This window comes from Anser brachyrhynchus (assembly GCF_964034855.1).
Source record: "Anser brachyrhynchus genome assembly, chromosome: 10".
In the NCBI taxonomy this organism is placed as follows: domain Eukaryota; kingdom Metazoa; phylum Chordata; class Aves; order Anseriformes; family Anatidae; genus Anser; species Anser brachyrhynchus.
The window spans coordinates 14,639,049-14,656,677 of NC_137705.1; the positions used below are offsets into that span (position 1 = coordinate 14,639,049).

The window sequence follows — 17,629 nt, forward strand, 5'->3', positions numbered from 1 at the left end:
TGCACCCCATGTGTGGGTTCTAAACTGGAGGTTAGCCCACCATGTGGGCTTACTTGCTCTCATTCTCACAAATGTCTAATTTTTTCCTAAACTTTGAAATTTGATGTTGTGTCTAAAGGCCACATATCTAATGTGTGTTCAGGTTTTCTATAGGCTAACAGGTTACTTCGGTCAGTGATGCCTGTAGGACAGTGATTGAGATGCTACTCAAATGTATTTGGAAGTTCTGATGAAATGATTTAAGCAATAACATCACCCACCTGAGATCACTGGTTTTGCTGATTCTTTCTCCTTGAAAGTGCTATGACTACAGTTAGGAAGGTAAGTGCAAACCCACTTCCTAGGCTGATGTTTTCATACTGTTTTCTTTGGATGTCAGAAATAAATGCATTTGATCGTTAAGCTCTATAAAATTGAGCTATAGTTTATCGTTTGAGCCCATATTTCACTTCCAATTAGTTTCCTGGGGGTGCTTGTTTTTATTGACCTCTTTTTTGCATTAAAAGCTCATGGAGTAATTTGTGTTTCTAAGAACCTTTGCTCATATGCTGTGATCTTGCCAGCGCTAATGCACTAACCAGGAGCAGTGTCTCGATCAGGAGCTTCCAAGTGAAACAGAGAAACTGCCGATGGAATAATGATGATAATACTCATTTACTTCAGTGCTGACTGAAGTGGAAGTTGTGTTTGATATTAAAGATTACCATCCTGATGACAGATAAAATAAGGGAGGAATAAGAAGCATTGTTTCTTCTAATCTTTCCTTTTGAAGTATCTTCATGCATAAAAATGATAATTCTGGAAAAATGCATGTTTGAAAGCCAGAATGTACTAACGTAGTGCTTTTCAAACCAAAGGACTTTGGATGTTTTTACAAATATTGATGAAATGTCTCTGACACAAGAGAATGCAGTGGTTTAAAAAAAAAAAGTCTGGGGTTGCACTGCAAAATCAGACACAGGACAACTGGAAAAGGTTTATTATTCAGTTTGTCTCCAGAACTACTTGGATTATTGACTGTTAGAGTATAAACTCTCAACCAGGTGCCTACTCTATCTAGTATATCCTATGCTGGGATAGATAGTTTATTTCCAGAACTAGTCTGGAACTAGAATCAGTCTATTAATTACAAACTCTTAGACTGTTGACTATCGGACTGCTAACCCCCCTTGCGGTGCTGCTCTCCCCCTGTCCCCAGCAGACCTGCACGGGGCTGCCAGTGGCTTTTGCTCAGCCAGTGGATTGGTTTTAACCTCAGGCTCAGGCTGGTCGCAGCATCGCAAAACCCTTCAGCTAAGCAATGACCTGCCTGGTGGTTTTGCCCGTGGAAGGACTTGAAGAAGAGCCTCAGATCAGAGCGTTTCCTGCCGTCCCCACCTCCTGTAGTGCCGAGGCATCTCCTGCGAGCGGCCGTTGCTCCCAGCAGGACGTGCTGGTGCTGCTTCATGTGCAGAGCACCCAAGTCCCTTGCGAGGAGCAGGAACTGTGTCGTCCTCCGCCAGAAGCGGAGGGGGAAGAGGGAAGGCTGCAGGGCTAGGCATAGCAGTGCCCCATTTCTGGAGTTTTTCCATTGGGCATCTCCCCCACATGCAAAATGTTCTGACAGTGTTCGCTCTTCTGGTGGCTTTCGAGCTCCTCCTTCAGAGCCCAGCAGAGCTGTGATCAGTGGGGTTGGGGCCGCAGCCTTGGAAGAGCCGTGCTAACAGGATCTGCTGCAATCAAAGCAGCCAAGCACTGTTTCTTCCCACTCTTACTGGCCTTTCTGAGGGGGAAGGGAGCGGAAGCCTCTCCTTGGCAGGTTCCCATCACCCATCTTCAGCATTTAAATGTACTGGGGAGATGTTTTCCCTTTGTCCTCATTGCCTGCCTTCTGCGGTCAACTTTGGCTCTTAGGGACTGAATCCACCTCTCGAAGCTCTTCTGCCTTTTCATTGACCGGCAGGAGTGTAGGGAGACAGAGGTCCTGCACGAGGAGAAAGATGAGGCCGTTGATTAGCTGACACTCACAAAACTTGTCCTTCATTTGTGGGGCAGCTGGAGCTTGTGTTTGATCCTACAAGAAGTCAGCTCCGCTCTCAGACCAAGCTGCTGAGGAAGCCGATATTTGCCCAGAGGAGCTGTGGCTGCCCCGTCCCTGTCAGAGCCCAAGGCCAGGCTGGACGGGGCTGTGGGCAGCCCAGGCTTGGGGGGTGGCATCCCTGCCCAGGGCTGGGGGTTGGATGGTCTTTAATGTCCCTTCCAACCCAAACCATCCCACAGTTCTGTGATTTCTCTTGCTTTTCCCTGGCAGCTCCCAGGCACTGTGCTGGCCCGTGCATGTGGACAGGGAGGGAGAGAGGACAAAGCCCGAAACAAAGGGTGATGTCACCTTGTACCCTGGTAGAAGAGTGCTTTGCTCAGGAGCCATGCAAGTGGCTGTCCTCAGAATGCCACCCTCAGGATGGAAATGATTGTTCAAATGAGCTAGGTATCCTCCTGGATGTATTGACAGACATAACTAGTTCAGGTTTGCATGTGAAACCTACCTGCTTTCTCTAATTTCAGGTCTCTGTAGATCCTAATATGTTTTATGTGCAGCTCCATGAAGCAAATTACTTCTGTCATGTTTAGAAATTTTAGCTCACTTCCAGAGAAAACACTTCAAGAATCTGTGAATCAAAAATTCTGTGTATGTGTTCTCTGCAGGCTAAGATATCATCTTAATACTGCAAAGAGAAATACCTCAAAAGAAGTTCATTTTATGATACATATTCATCCCAGAACCTGGTGTTATGGGGTGGGACCATAACTCCCCTAAGACCTCCACATGAATTTTGCAACCCAGATCTTGTCTGAAGATCTCAGCTGAGAGGAGAAACCGGAGAACCAGTGAAATTTAAGTTCCCTCTAATGAATGGAGTACTAGGTGGAAGGAAAGAGTATTTTCAGCTGTAGTGATTTCAATGGATCGTCGATCATTAACTGCATTGTTTTTGTTTGGGGCTGTTTCCACCTATAATTATCTTCTTTGTTCCTTGACTGTCATGTTGAAGGACCAACAGTAACTTATCTGCAAGTGAAGGGTGAAACAGTGAAATGATTTAATTCTTGAGCAGCACAGACTGCAAAAGGAGGCAAAGACTTGCAATGACTGTCCATCTCCACCTGCTGAACAGGTGCAGCAGGCAAAGGTGGGCAACCCTGTGACCTTTTCTGCTGTACATTGTAGGCTGTGGGCTGTCTGGAGAGACTGAAATGACCCATTCAGTCCAAGGGGCTGGATCCTCCCTGTCCATGCTGTGCACCAGGGCTGGGGCTGTCCCTCATCTGTGGAGCATCACGTCCATCAGTGGCCCCACTTTGCTTAACCCAGCATCAGAGCTGTCCCCAGGAGGATTTCTGACTGGCGGTAGGGTTGTAGGATGATGTCTCCAGTTTGGTGATGGCATGGGCATGTGCTGGTGGAGCTAAGCCTCGGTGGGAGTCGCTGCAAAACTTCCCCGTTTGAGCTGTCTGATAGTGTCAGAACAGCAGCCGACACAGGTGGGACCTGAAGAAGCCACTGGAGGTAGGGATCAGCTAACTGTCAGTTAGTTTGGTTCAGTTAGGCTTGTTCTGCAAAAGGATTTGGTTGTTTTATTAACTATTAGTGTGGCTGGGGAAAAGTATCATGCCTAGCAGCTCTAAAAGAGGTGTAGGAAAAAATGCAGAACAGAGACTTTCTTTCTGAGAAAAGATCAAAAATGCATTTTTCTTACAAACCTCCTCTTTTTTTAATCTTGTTTTATTATTTTATGTGACTTCATGGCCTGTTAATACCAGCAAAATGGGCTGTTACATGTCAAATCACGCCAGCATTTCCAATTGTTTCATATGGTATAATCCCAGTAGTATATTTCTTTTTTATTTACTGTAAGTACTGTAGGCAGATGAGTGTTAGTTTTATTTTCAGGTCAGAACAACTCCTGTTAAGCATTACCAAGAAATATTCTTATACTTGGATATGGTGAGTAGAAATATTGTTACTGGTTTGTCATGTGATTGAATCAAATAGGAAATATAAATAAGTAAATAGAAAACAGTGTTTCAAGTTACCTCAGTATTACTTGGGAGGAAAGAATTTTTTACTTTCATTATTATTATAATTATTAGTGTTTTTAATTTCAGTATCTTCTCCATTACAGGGAATTTTGGGAAGGAACTTGTGATGTGCACTTTGGACTGAAATCAAATCTTGAAATAGTGATGTGTCAGGAGAAGCAGAAGCCTTACGCTCTGAGTGCGATTGTAAAACTTTCTGCTGCAGCTTCTAATCAGGTGAGAACTCAAACTAAAATTGATGGAAATCCTGCCTGTGGAGTTTTAGCCTTGAGAAGTGAGATGTGAACCGAAAAAAAAAAAAAAAGATGAATCAATGCCAAAAAAAAAAAAACACAACACGATCCGAAGAACTGTTTCTAAAGAAAAACTGTACTAAAATATTAATGATGGAGTACAACAGATGGCTCAAAAGGTGTAATACAATACTGCATGCAAGAAGAACTTAGCATAATTTTACAGACAAACAAACAAAAAAAGAATCTGAATGTTGAAGTTCTGGTAAGTTTAAGAGCATGAAGAAGCAGAAACACCAGGGCAATTAAGAATCCAGCCTGGTGGGACAGATCTTGTTCTGAGGGTAAGTTGCTGAGTTTCAGAGAAATGGAAGTACTGTTGCCCCTTTGGTGGTGACCCTGATACAAGAAGGGTCACTACCAGTTAATGCTGCTTTTCACTGACTCTATTCTATTATCCAGTCCATGCAGTATTGAAAATGCGGTGAGTGAAAGCACTTAACTGAGCAACACCTTCCTAGGAAAACTAGATGTGACCCTTGGCCTTGGTTGTGTAGTCTGTGGTTGCCTAAACCCCACTGGTCTTGTTCCGTGGCCACTTGTAGCTGCGCAGGAGAAAAGTTTTTGCCGCCTACTGTCCGCTGCATATAACTATTTCTTTTGCGTCCCCTTCCCCGTCATCCAGCTGGGGTTGTAGACCTATGTAGCAATCCACACAAAGGTGTACGTTACTCTGTTGGTGTTAGGACATGCCCTTGGGCATTTCTGTGCTCAGTCCCCACTTGCCCACAATATTAGGAATTGTCCCAGGTTATGCAGCTCCAGTCCAACAGTGTTTTTATCTGTGGCTTGGAGTCTGTACACCACGAAGTGTACAGCATTAGCGTCTGCTCCGTGCTACTTTGTATGTGCTGTCCTTAGGTGGCAGTCTTAGTTGCAGTCTGTCTCAGCAGAAGCTTGATTTTCTGGTGTCTTTTCAGGAAAAAGGGCATGGATCAGGTGGAAGTGTTTTGGAAAGTGATGCTCACATAGCTGTATTCCAGTATAAATTACAATCAGCAATAATTATATGCTTGAGAAATTTCTAAACATCATATCCTGCAACCTGCTATTCTCCTCTGCTCCAAAAAAAGAAACAACACAAAATCTATTCCCCTGATCAAGAAGGTCTTTGTCTCTTTTGAATCTTCTGGAGAAAGTTGTAAGAGTCCCAGGAGTGTTTGAAATTAACCACCATATAATAGAGATGAGCTGCATTTCCAACCACTCGTTTCAACTACTGTAGCAAAAAAAAATGTTAAAAAACCTTCCCTGTTCTGGGACAGAAATGCTCTTCTGCAGTAATTAATTCAATCAGTTGTTAACAGACAAATAACCTCATAAATCAAAGCAACCTGTGGAGCTTCCAGCGTGGAAATTGCAAGAAGATATATCAGTGGCAAAAGTTGTTTTACTGTGAGATTCGACGTTGCCTCTGGCTGCGTGGGAGGAGTTGATGTGTGGACTTAAACCCTCTGATCGTTCTCCCCATGACTCACAGGTTTCTCTCTTAAATGTGGGGCTGGCCCCAAAACTCCTACACCATGGGATGATTTGGGATGAAAGAAGTGCACTGAACTCAGTTTCAAAGCAACTACAGGAAATTGGTCAACGCAGTCTGTATGCTAAGTGATTATTTGTGTAATTTAAGTGCAAATTAAGAAAATCATAAGTAAAGGTAAGTTCTTAAAGCTTGAGGAGGATAAAGCAAGAGGCAAAATGTGCATCTGCAAAAGCTATTCCAGTCGTGTGTATAAATCAGGAGACTGTGTGCTCAAGTAGAGAATTAGGCTGAGTTGCCTGCTGTTACACATTTAAATTAAGCAGGAGCCTAATAGCTTTTTAAAAATCTGGCCGTAAGTGTTTTTTCTCAGGGAAGAGATCATCTAATCAAAATAGTGCTTTAGAAGAAAACACTAATACTGAACATGAGCAAGGAGCTCTAACTACTGATAAAAACTCCACTGCCAGGGTAAGATTTGTTACAGTTGGTAAAAGGCTAAAGTGGCTCTTTGCAGCCAAGCTGCTGGTGGAGATGGGAGCCGGGGAAATGAAACGATGCCACAACACTAACAAAATGAACGGCATCTCTGTGCTTGTGGTGGGCACTGATGGAAGGGCTGGTTTATGTTTACTCGCTTTCTTTGCTTTATATTCTGCTGCTGCTGAGCTGTGCTGGGGTTTGTAAAGCAGTAAGCCCCTGGATGTCTGCTCAGCAGTATTCAGTCACACGATTTCTTCCTGTTAATGTTTCATTTCCACGTGAGATACAGGATTCTACAGAATTCCTCTACTTTGATCTTTTGAACTGAGCTCTAAAACAGGCTGGAGAAATTTCCTAGAAAGTTTTGACCTGATTCCTTGTCGACGTGGAAAGATGCAGTGGTGTTCAAATCAGCTGCGTCGAGGCGGTGTCAGGAAAGCAGCCTTTCCCTGACCCAAGGAGCCGAGGCCATGCTCAAAGCGCCACGCTACAGCTCAGGAGGCTCGGCTCGATCAGCTCCCTGCGGCTCCAGCAGGTTGTTTCTCTACCTGCAACAGATTATTTGGCCTCTTTACCAAAATGTCTCTATCTAAATAGAGAATGTCTGTGTGAGCTCAACACAATAGCATGTGTGCAAAGTATTTTTGGTACAAAGCATCCGTGTCTTTCACCTACCATTGTTGTACTTAGCGAATACCTGGAAACTGGAGTGAAATACAAGTACTTTTCCTGCAGAGATCAGTTGTTGAGAGGGATTTGAAAAGCACGTTCAGTCTAATTGCATTGCTGCCTGTCAGAGCTTTACAGAATAGCTAAATTCACTTTGGGTATCAGGAGGCGAGGTGAGGGGTTTTAGATCTGCTGTTAGAAGACGACCTGAAGGTGCCCCCGCTGTCTCTGGGAAGGACTTCACCTGACTCTTTTGGGGCTTGGTGTTTACTGTCTGCTGCGGCTGGAAATCCCTGGACAGATGGAGAGACAAAGGATAAAGGGGAGGCCTGCAGCAAAGGCCCCTTCTTCTTCCCCTTTAGTATGTGCTCAGGAGAAGCAGGAAGCTAATGGGGCCAGCTTTCGTTCCTGTCCTGCTGCTCTGACTCTTCTGATGCCGACTGGGAGTGCTGGGCCATGCTGGAAAGCAGGGGGCTGCGATGGGCAGTGGGTGGGAGACAGGCCCAGGAGGCAGAACGTGTCTGGGAGGAAGGACGGAGCCTCCCAGCAGGGAGACAGTTGTGTCCAAACCTGGCAGGAGGTTCTGACTTGGTTCTGCCAGCACACTGCATACGTTTTAATTTTTTTCACTTCTTGGTTTGTTTTTGTAAAATGCACTATTCCGTTTAAGTTAAAAACTTCCCACGTAAATGTCTACATCTGCTTCATTGGAGATGCGATTTCAACTGTCCGGGAGCTCACTGGGGATAAGCAAGAGAGATTTAATCTGTTTGAATTATTACTGGGCAGCTCGTTCAGGAAGAACCTGAATGTGCTATTTGTTCTTATTCTTCAAGGACTTAAACAAACCTCATTTCTTTGGAACCTAAGTACCCAGTGTAAGGGGCAGGCAGGGACCCGTGGGTTTTAGGTCCTTCAGAAAGAGAGACACAGAGCTATTTAGGACCCTCAGGTTTCCTCTTCATTAAGAAACTATATCATGTTTACAGCAACAGCTTTACCACTGCTCTCTACTCATCCTTCCCTGAGCCTACAGAATGCTACAAAGAGATGCGTTTGTTTGGGATGGACAATGATGAAACAGAGTAAGGAATCAAAGACCTTTGATAACAGTTTAAATTGTAGTGAGAACTTTATTAGGGGTAAGATGTGCAAAGCCCCACTTACAGGAAGAAGATGACCAGCAGATCTTTATAGGGCTGAGAAACGTTTGTACTTTATATTTGAGTCCAAAGAAGTTTCTGATCATTTCTGTGTGCAACATCCGCTCCAGCTTGTTGCTGTAGGAACTGCTGAAAGGTCAGCACAGCACTGGGCTGTGGGAACGGTGGGGCTCGTGAGTCCTCAGACAAGGAGGTGCCTAATGCATCATTAGGTTGCAACAAGAGGATGCTTTCCTGACATTACTAATTCCTGAGCATCTTTTGGGAGTGTTCAGTATGTGAATTGTAGTGGCTTTTAATATCTGAAGTAGTATTTTAACATCTAAAGATGGAAGATTTCTATGGCTAGGCTCTGTGTGCTTCCACCCACTGCTCTGTGCTGGCAGAGGCAGCACCACCACGAGCTCCAGTCCTGTCTGCAGCCTTTGCCTCACTGAGTGTCGCAGGGAAAACTTTTATTCCAGCCCCTGGCACAGTGCTGTGCATGTCAGGAGCCTTGGGACAGGTAAGGGGAGCCCTCTGCACCCCGCTGCTGCAGCACGCACCTGCATGGTGCTGCTGCTCCTTGTTCAGTCCTTCGGTGTTAACAGCTCGTCCTTTGTATGATGAGTTCGAAGCCTGCTAATCTTGCATCAGTTGTAGTCTTGTCTAAATTCTGACTTTTACAACCGTTACACTAGAAATAAAAGGATTAATCAAACGCCAGAAGATTACTAGAGCTTACCACCAGTCAAAGTTTGACTGGCGAAACGTGTTAATCACTGCTCACTTAACCAGAGCACAGAACTGCACTCTGCGCTTCTCCCCCTGCTCTTGTCACTGGCATCCTGTGTAATGTGGAGCTCTGGTTTTGGCAGATGCAGAAGAAATTACATTGCTTTTTGTCTTTTAACAGGTATGTCTCTGTTGGGGTTCTAGACATTCCTTAGAGATCCTCCCCAAGCTTATATACCAAAAAGGTAAGATCTGAACAGCAAAGTTTATCTGTAGAAATTTGATTGCAGACAGTTACAGAATTATTTGAAGGTTTACCAAGTACTGCAGAGCAGTAGTAAATAAGTAAAAGCAGAAGGATAAGCTGCACTATTTAACAACCCATTTATTGTATTTGACTAATTAGAACATAAAGCCGTTTCAGCAGTAAGCTGAAGTTGCTTCGTGTAGCATAAATGCATTTACTTCAGCAGTACATAATAAAAATCCTAGACCTTTAATGCCATTTTGAGGGTGTGAATTAAACAAAAACAGACACAAAACCTCCTTTAGAAGAACCAGTTTCCAAACTCTTGAGCTTTTCATCTGCACTCTGTGAATTAGTCTTGCTGAAATAGCTGCTGTGGACAGGATTGCTGCAACACTTCCCTAGTATTAAACTGAACTTGGAGGAAATCCTGTTACATCCTTTTGACAGCATCACCAGAGAAGAAAATAAACAGAAGTTTTTTTGTTTGTTTTGTTTTTTTGTTTGTTTGTTTTCACAACCTAAACGTGTCCCTTCAGCACCAAGAGCAGTCTCTGCACTTTTTCTCCTGTGTCTTGAATGCCCCCTACTCAAAGACACAATTTGCAGGATATAAATGGGTATCTTTTTTTTTTTTAAGATATTGTTTCCATCAAGGTAGCTATCGACACCCTTTATACCATTTTCTGTCATCTTTGTCTGATTTGAAATTTACAGAATGGCTGTCCTTCCTGCAGCACTCTCATTGATTTGTTTTAGAAAGAGAAATGTTTCCTTCACACAGCTGGCACGCAGCTCAGGTAGGTTCACAGGCTTAATTTTCTTTTTAACTTTTTGAGTGAATTTATAGTGGGAGATGTTCCCTTCCTTGTGTGGTCCCCTAAAACTATTGATATTTAACTTCTGGGGACCAGAGCAGAGCATATGACCACCTGGCTGCACCTCACGTGCATGGGTTCGTACTGCATTAAACGGATCTGCGAAAATCCTCCTTTTGTGATGGCACTGTCTTAACCCCTCTGGTCCTGGGCCAGGACTATATTCTAGACACAATGGTACTGCCAAAAACTCTCAGAAAATGCTTTGAATAGTATTTTCAATGCATGTATGAATTTCTGTGATAAAGTAATTTAAGTAACTCTAGGAAGATGCGTTGGTAGGTACAAGACAGAAAAGTGACGAACAAAAAAGCCATATAAGAAATGCGTTTTTTCACGCTGCTTGTGTCTGCTGCAAGGTAGGCGTGGCTGTAAATATATAAATCATGGCCTCATATATGTTAAAGGAAGACTGTGAAGAAAGCCGAAGCTCATCTAGACTTTTTCCACATGGTAAAGAGTCTGTAGGATGAGAAAAGTACTCATCGGCTTTCAGGAAACAATAAAATAACGCAAAGAAAATATAGGAGCCAACTGATTTAATGCGTCACCATTTGCAATCTGTACATATCACTGTTGCAAACCCCAAAGATCTTGGTTTATTTGTGACTAGGAAATGGAGACCAAAAGCAGCCTCATATATAAATACAATGGATTTCACAGCATCACAGTTTATTGTCTCTCCTTCAGCCATGCAGGTTATACCTCTGAAACAATACTGCGGCCATAATAGGAAAACTGTCCTACCCAGGATTTATGAATTTATAAAGGATATAGTCAGTTTTGTTGTGTGATTCAGCACTAAATCACTACTTAGAGATGTCAGAGCATGCACCAGATGGGAAAGCTCTCAAGGAAGGATGCGGTGGTTTTCCAACGCAGCCATTTGGCACCAAATGGTAATAAAGGAGGCAAGGGCTGAGCACCCGACCTACCCCAGACCCAGCCAAAGAGCTTAGTGAAGTATGCTGGTAGCCAGCACTAGGAAGACAGAGCTTCAGACAAGTATTTGGATTTTTTTTTTTAATTAGGAAATATATTTTGTAAGGCTTGGATGTAACTCTGATTGCTTCATCCTGTCCTCACCTCTTGGCTTACTTTCTGCCCATGAGTAGGTTAGGACAGGTCCCAGTTAGGTGCACATCATGGCTTCTATTTTCCTGCAAATTTAAATTCCCATTCTTTGTATCTGCATTATGTAACATGCGGCGTCTGATAATGTGCTGCAGCATCTATAAAAGGGTTTTTCCCATTTCATAATTGAAGATGGTACATTCAATTTGAAAGGCGGGGAGAAGAAGCAGAGGTTTCTGTCCCCAGTCTGATTGTCGCAGGGAGGGTTCCTCTTTCATCCTCGCAGAGGATGTGCGTGTTGTGAGACACGTTTCCGAACAGCAGGCGCAGTGCTGTGTATCGAGGCTCAGACTTCAAATGGGGCATAATCAGGCATTTCAGGCCCCTGCGAACACTCCTGAAGAGTTGGCCTGATTTTCAAAAGCACCAAGCAATTGACATCTCCTATTGATTTCACTGGGAACCAGTCAGCCCTCAACGCATCAGAAAAATCAGGCTGGTTACTTAGAAACCTGCAGATGGTTTTTAAATCTACGCTCTGGGGCTGTTTTTGTTTCAGTGCTGGAACTAGACTATGTTTTCCTCTGCTGCATATGCTCCTCATATGCTAAGCAGCGCTTCTGCTTACTCTGCAAACAGTGCCCTTTCTGCTGCACTTGGCCTTGGAAATCCTGTATATAACACATCTGTGTTCTCTAGATCTGCTTTGGGGAAGAGGAGTTTGGTGGTGGTAGTCAAAAAACCATTCTCTGTCTCCTGTGTTTCTCAGAAATTCTCCAATTACTTTTGCTGAGCTGGAAGTACTTTTTTTGGTCTGTGCTGATGGATTCCCTCTGCCACTGACATGATTTCTAGTCACTCATGTCTACAGGTAACAATTCCCTTTCCCCTCTGGGTTGCGTATTGTCCATCATCCACCTGTCAGCCAAATGTCTGCTTTCCCCTTTCATCCCAGCCAAATAACCTGGGTGTTTGTTAGCCACAGCAGCCGTCTGCTCTGCTGCTGTGGGGATGCTGATGGGATGTAGTTAGTGGGTGAGGTACAGGAACCTCGACCTGGGCCTTATCTCAGAGCTTGGTCACCTTGTTGGCATCCCTTGTCTCATCGCAGGGTGCGTCAGTGCTGCCCATGGGATGCTGAGGTTGACTGGAAAGATAAAAGGGATACGTGAGCCCCCGAGCACAAGATGGGGAAACGCTGTATCTCACGTTGACAAACTAAATACAGACCAGCAACGTGGTGCAATGTGGCACATGTTATCCTGGGATGCGCTGTTGGATGTGTCCTGTGCATGTGGCAAACTGCTGTTACTTTGCTTTTGTTGGAAGTGGTGAGGTCTACGTCTGCCGTTGCCTCCGGTTCAGGGCAGTGCGGTATGAGAAGGATACAGACGAGTCTGCAATATGCTGAAAGGCAGCAGTAAGAAAGAGAAGAGGTCAGAAAAAATGGCCTGTGAGCAGTGTTTTGTCATGGAAAAGAAAAGCCTGAGCTGTGACAGTAGCCGTGTCATAGGTGAAGGGACCATTTCCCTGGTGTCCCCTGGCTGTCTCCACAAGAACGAGACAAAAGGATGTACAGTTTGCAACAAGGAAAGCATAAGGTGAGTATTGGCTGCTGGGGGTTGAGAGGCTGCAGCGTGCCGCATAGGCGGTTGCGAAGGTTTGGAGAATCAGTTGGACAAACGGCTTTTGGCACCATACAGCTTTTGGAAGAAGGGCACTAGAGAAGGACGGGCAAAAAGGGACACCCTTCCCCTTACTGACGGGACTGAAGTTGTCGATGGCTGTCACAGCCGGGTGCTGATTTCCTTCCGCCCAGCGGCTGGGAACATCCCGCTATGCTGACTTATATGTGTAAAATAATTCATGGGCTGGAAGAAGGCGTCCGGGGTGCTCGCTGTGGCCCTGCACGGAGGGGGCTTGTGGCTGCTCTCACGAGGTCCCGATTGCTCCAGGACAGCTGCTTACAGGACTCTGCAGAGCACTGGGCAAAGGTTTGGTGTAGCCATCAGAAGACTCACTTTGTGAAAGATGCGACTGATACTGTTCAGACACAGGAGGCACGGAAAGAATTAGAAACAGATTCCTCTGAAAGAAGCAAGACAATGGGATATATTACAGCATCAAAACGTTCTTGGCAGGTGGAGTGTATATATCAAGTACTGAAAAAACTGTTTGGTAAGTGATACATTTCATATTAAAATATATAAATCATCCACTTGGAGAAGAATTGGACTCTCTGGGCAAGTACCTTAGCTACTACATCTGACATACTGCCTGTTAAAACAGATATATTAATTTCAAAACCTGATAATCATTGCCTAGCTTTTTATTTGTTCCAGGATAAAACTCTGAATGAGATGCATCATTCACAGCATCTGACAGTCATCTGTCTGTTACTGGCTTGACTGTGTCATTTCAGTGCTGCAGTGCAGTGAATAGTCCCTAGTTTATCAGTGTATCTATTGATTAATATATACTCCCGTTACAGTAAATATATATAATAATAAATTAGATAATGTAACCATAATAAACTTGCTATATCTAGTGTGTAACCTACTAAATCAAAATTAACAATTACTAATTGAAATTATATCCCCTAGTACAGCATTATATAAATCAAAGGCATTTTCTCTCACGTCCATGCATCATTCAGAAGATTAATCCTCCAGCAACTGTAAATGTTTTTCTACTGCGTTCATTTGGGTAAGCTGGATAATGGTAATAGCCTTGGGGTTAAACACACAATACAGTGTGTTAGAGCTGACGTACTGATTATTGCCCCGTACGTCCTAAGCGCTCATCAAACTGCAGTGGTGAGGCGCTGGGCCATGGGGATGGCCACTGCTCCACACCCAAGGCCCATGGGATTCCTCGGTTCTCAGGTTTTCATGGAGATCGTATTTACCCAGTTGTCTTTTACCCTGTGTGCTAGGACACAAAGGACTAAGACACAAAAAAAAAATTAAAAAAAATGCTAATTTGAAAGAAGCGTTGGTGACCTGTTTGCTTCCAAACCCACCAGTGCTCTCCTTTACTTCCCACTTGAAAGACTCAAGAGGAACATTATTAAACCCCTTTTATTTTCACTCTCCAACGTCCCAGACAGATGGGAACATCAATGGGAGCTGCCCCCAGGAGAGGGCTGAACAGCACAGCCCCAGACAGTGCTGCATCAGCCCAGCGGCCTTGGGTCGTGGACAACATCTGGCTCGTGTGAGCGGACCCTGCCAGGGGGACTGATGGAGAGCATCTTGAGAGAAATGCTTTTTATGAATGACTTTAGAGTGAGTTTCTCTAGGGATCATCACTGGCCCATCAGTAAGGGTCTCTGAGGAGCTCTGTTTTGCAGTGTGCGCAATGGGGAGAAATGCTGATTCCTCGGGAGCCAGGAAAGGGTGAGAAGAAGCCAGTGAGACAGCTCGAGCTACCTTCACTTGCAGCAGCTTCACAAAATGTCCTAACCATACACAGAAAACCAATCAGAGGTTATGCAAAGCTCTCGTGATTACTTTGCATTTTCAAAGAAGACTGGGCATTGGTCCAAACCCATAATCTGTGCAAGGGCATGTCACAACAAATCGGAGAGGGATAATTAGAATTTTATGAAGAGTGGCTCTCTATAATGCTACCTACTGTTTACTTACCAACAATTTTAAATTTAGCACCTGATTCATTTTATATAACATGAACTAAAAAAACGTTTTCTAACAAGCTTATATTTGCTGTTAGTTATGTGTGTGTTTGTTTGTTTGTTTTAAATAACCTTGTTTCCCCAGTGGGACCGATGTGCATGCACGTGTGTCTGTCTGCTCATAAAATGGTATTGTAATATATGAAAGCACAGGAATATGGCTTTAGCAGATAATAACTCTTGATTTTGTTGTTCCAAGTGTTTTTTTCTAGAAGTCAATGAAAGTCCAGTTCACTCGAAACAATAGCACTTTGAGAACCATTCCTATGCTTTCCAGAAGTGTGTGAGGAGATACATGTAAGAGGGAAGTCTAAAAGCAAGGTAAGGTGTGACATTTTCTTCATTGTCTTTTATTGAAGTTCTGTAACTTTGTTAGCTAGAGTGGCTGTTGTGTTTTACCCCAGATAGGACTCGATTTCATTGATACCTAGCACCAGTACGTTGTGTCCAGCTGTGTATAGTCATTCAACATCTCTTTTAGAAAAATTGTGCTTTAGCAAGATACTACTTTTTTACATTATTGATGTGTTACAATTACTTTGGCTGTATGGATATTCTTATCCATGGGCTAATCTGGGAGTATTAATCTACCCGCTGCCCACACAAAGATTTATTTTGAAAGTCAACACACAGAATGTAGCTCAGCATTAAGTATTTTTATCATCTTAATAAACCCCCTGAAATCAGCAAAAGCAATACATACAAGAAAATAGTCATCTGTTATTCTTCTTCATGACATTGAAAAGATAGAAATGTGAGATTTTTCAAAATCTTTATTGTTGAATTACTTTTAACCCAATTCGCATAATTCGAGCATCTTCTTTTTCCGCACAAATAGTCATAAACAACCATATGGCTAATTGCTTACCTAAAGTGTATTCCTTTTTGAACAAGTGCAGCAGTGGCTGTATCCCCGTTGGCAAGCGGTGTGATGCCGTGGGTGTGGAGGTAAGTCCTCCCGTCCACATCCATACCATGCACGTTCCCGTGGGATGGTTCCCCACGAGCCACATAAGGTCCCAGGGGCTGGCACATGAGGTGCATGGCTGAGGGTTAGCGTAACCCCAAGGGGTGCAGCCGTCATCTCGTGCTCCACAGTGCAAACTGAAGCATGGTGAGTGGAGGGCAATGGGGAGGTTTGCTCCCTCCTGACAGCAACCAAAATGCTGACATAGGTGCACACGCTGCATACCACTTTCTTATGGCCCTGTTCTTCACATCTTGAAAGGATATCGAAGAAACATCCCTTCATATCACTTCTTGCTCCTTGTGATCATTGTTGAGGTTTGAAGTGCTTGGGGAGCCACGAGGCAGGGGCAGGTCAGCCTATGCTGTGCCCCGCAAAGGTTGCCTCCCTCCACCTGCCTTAGCACAGTGGGACCTGGGCACTGCTCTCTGCTTCTTTGCAGGGCTGTAGTTTGAGGGGGAAGAAGGACTGAAAATTCTTGGGTATGTTATCCCTAAGTACAACGTGACACTGGACTGACAGGTATATGAAACAACTCAGATTTGCTTCTTGCTTGATTTGGCTTCAGGCATTTGAATCCAAGTCTCCCACCTATGAGGACAATGCTCTGGAAAATCTTGGCCCTGCTCTCAGAAGGACTTTTTCTGTGCTTTCACCAGCTATGGTAGCATCATGCTGTGCTGTGGCATACCCACGGGGATCAGCCGCATGTGCATGCATCCCTTAGCACCAGCACAGCAAGGTAACTGAGCTTGGGCAGTGTGAGGCGTTGGCTTATGGGTCGGGATTGGAAATCCCGTTAGACATCAGCAAGGTCCAGTCTGTATGGGTAAAATGGTAAGCTACAAGGTGCTGCAAAATTGGGAAGTATTGTTTTGTGGTAGTAATGATTAATATTAATAAGCATAATAGGTTTTCATGATGTGGACAGGGTGAATAGCGGAATGGATTCAGGTCTTTTTATTTTCTTCTCAGCTTGTTATTATCTAGAGAAAAAAAAAAAACAACAAAACACAACACTAATTACCAGAAGCTAATAGCTAGTGTGTTACTTACCCTCTTAATTAGTACCCTAATTATTAAGTGCAGTGATAACCACTAGTTAGAACGTATTTGCTTTTTAAGACTTTCTTGTTTATCTGTCTTCCTGCTCTGTCTTTTTAATAACACTGACACCAGCAGAGTAGCTGCAGAGAGAATACCAATAATTTCCCCTTGGGAAATGAGTCATTTTGAGCCTCCTGAATGCTGTTATGATTTTCATTCTGTTGTAAAATGCTTTTCACCTTTGTACTGTTGCCTTGTGTTAGGTTCTGACATGAAAGCGCTAACACTTGAAATTGTGAGGATGAACCCGGGGGAGCAGAAAAGGCCACCTCAGTGGCACAAAATCTTGCTCAAAGTCTTCCATGTGGGAGGCAGGAAGGCTTCTGAACAACGTGGAAGCCCATCTCTAAATCCTGCCTGTCTCTTTGGCTGCCCATCTCAAAATGCTGAAGCGGTCAGTGAAATATTCCCCATCATGTCTGTTTAAAGTCACAGGGTCATCGTGGGATGTGTTTCTCCTGGTCCCACTGGTAAGCTCTTGCTCTCCATCCTGTGGCGTCCAGGTGCTAGGGGCTGCAGTCCCGTGTCTCTGCTGCATCCCAACGTGTGGCGCCTGCTTCGAGAGGAAGGGGTGGCTGTGCAGAGTTCATCCATGCTCGAGTGAAATGGCCAGCAACTACTTGTGGATTCTTAATAAAATAGCCATTTGAATGGAAAATTACACCTAAATCCCTGCCAAAAATCCTGTATGGAGGTGATTGGTATTTATGGGCCACTGCCAGAAGCTGTTATAATACAACTTTTTTATGGAGTCTTATTAACTCTTTCCAGGGAGCAATA

The 17,629-nt window shown here is 44.0% G+C and overlaps 1 long non-coding RNA gene across 1 annotated transcript in view; it reads left to right on the top strand.

The window, feature by feature from the left end:
- The window catches only part of LOC308200385, a 191,363-nt gene that overhangs the window by 152,710 nt on the left and 21,024 nt on the right, over positions 1-17,629 (top strand). Inside the window, exons 28-35 of the long non-coding RNA XR_013955582.1 lie at positions 154-321; positions 2,686-3,547; positions 4,164-4,296; positions 9,064-9,127; positions 9,847-9,929; positions 11,851-11,952; positions 12,193-12,682; positions 14,975-15,096. This is a non-coding gene — a long non-coding RNA (uncharacterized lncRNA). The remainder of the gene's footprint in view (positions 1-153; positions 322-2,685; positions 3,548-4,163; positions 4,297-9,063; positions 9,128-9,846; positions 9,930-11,850; positions 11,953-12,192; positions 12,683-14,974; positions 15,097-17,629) is intronic.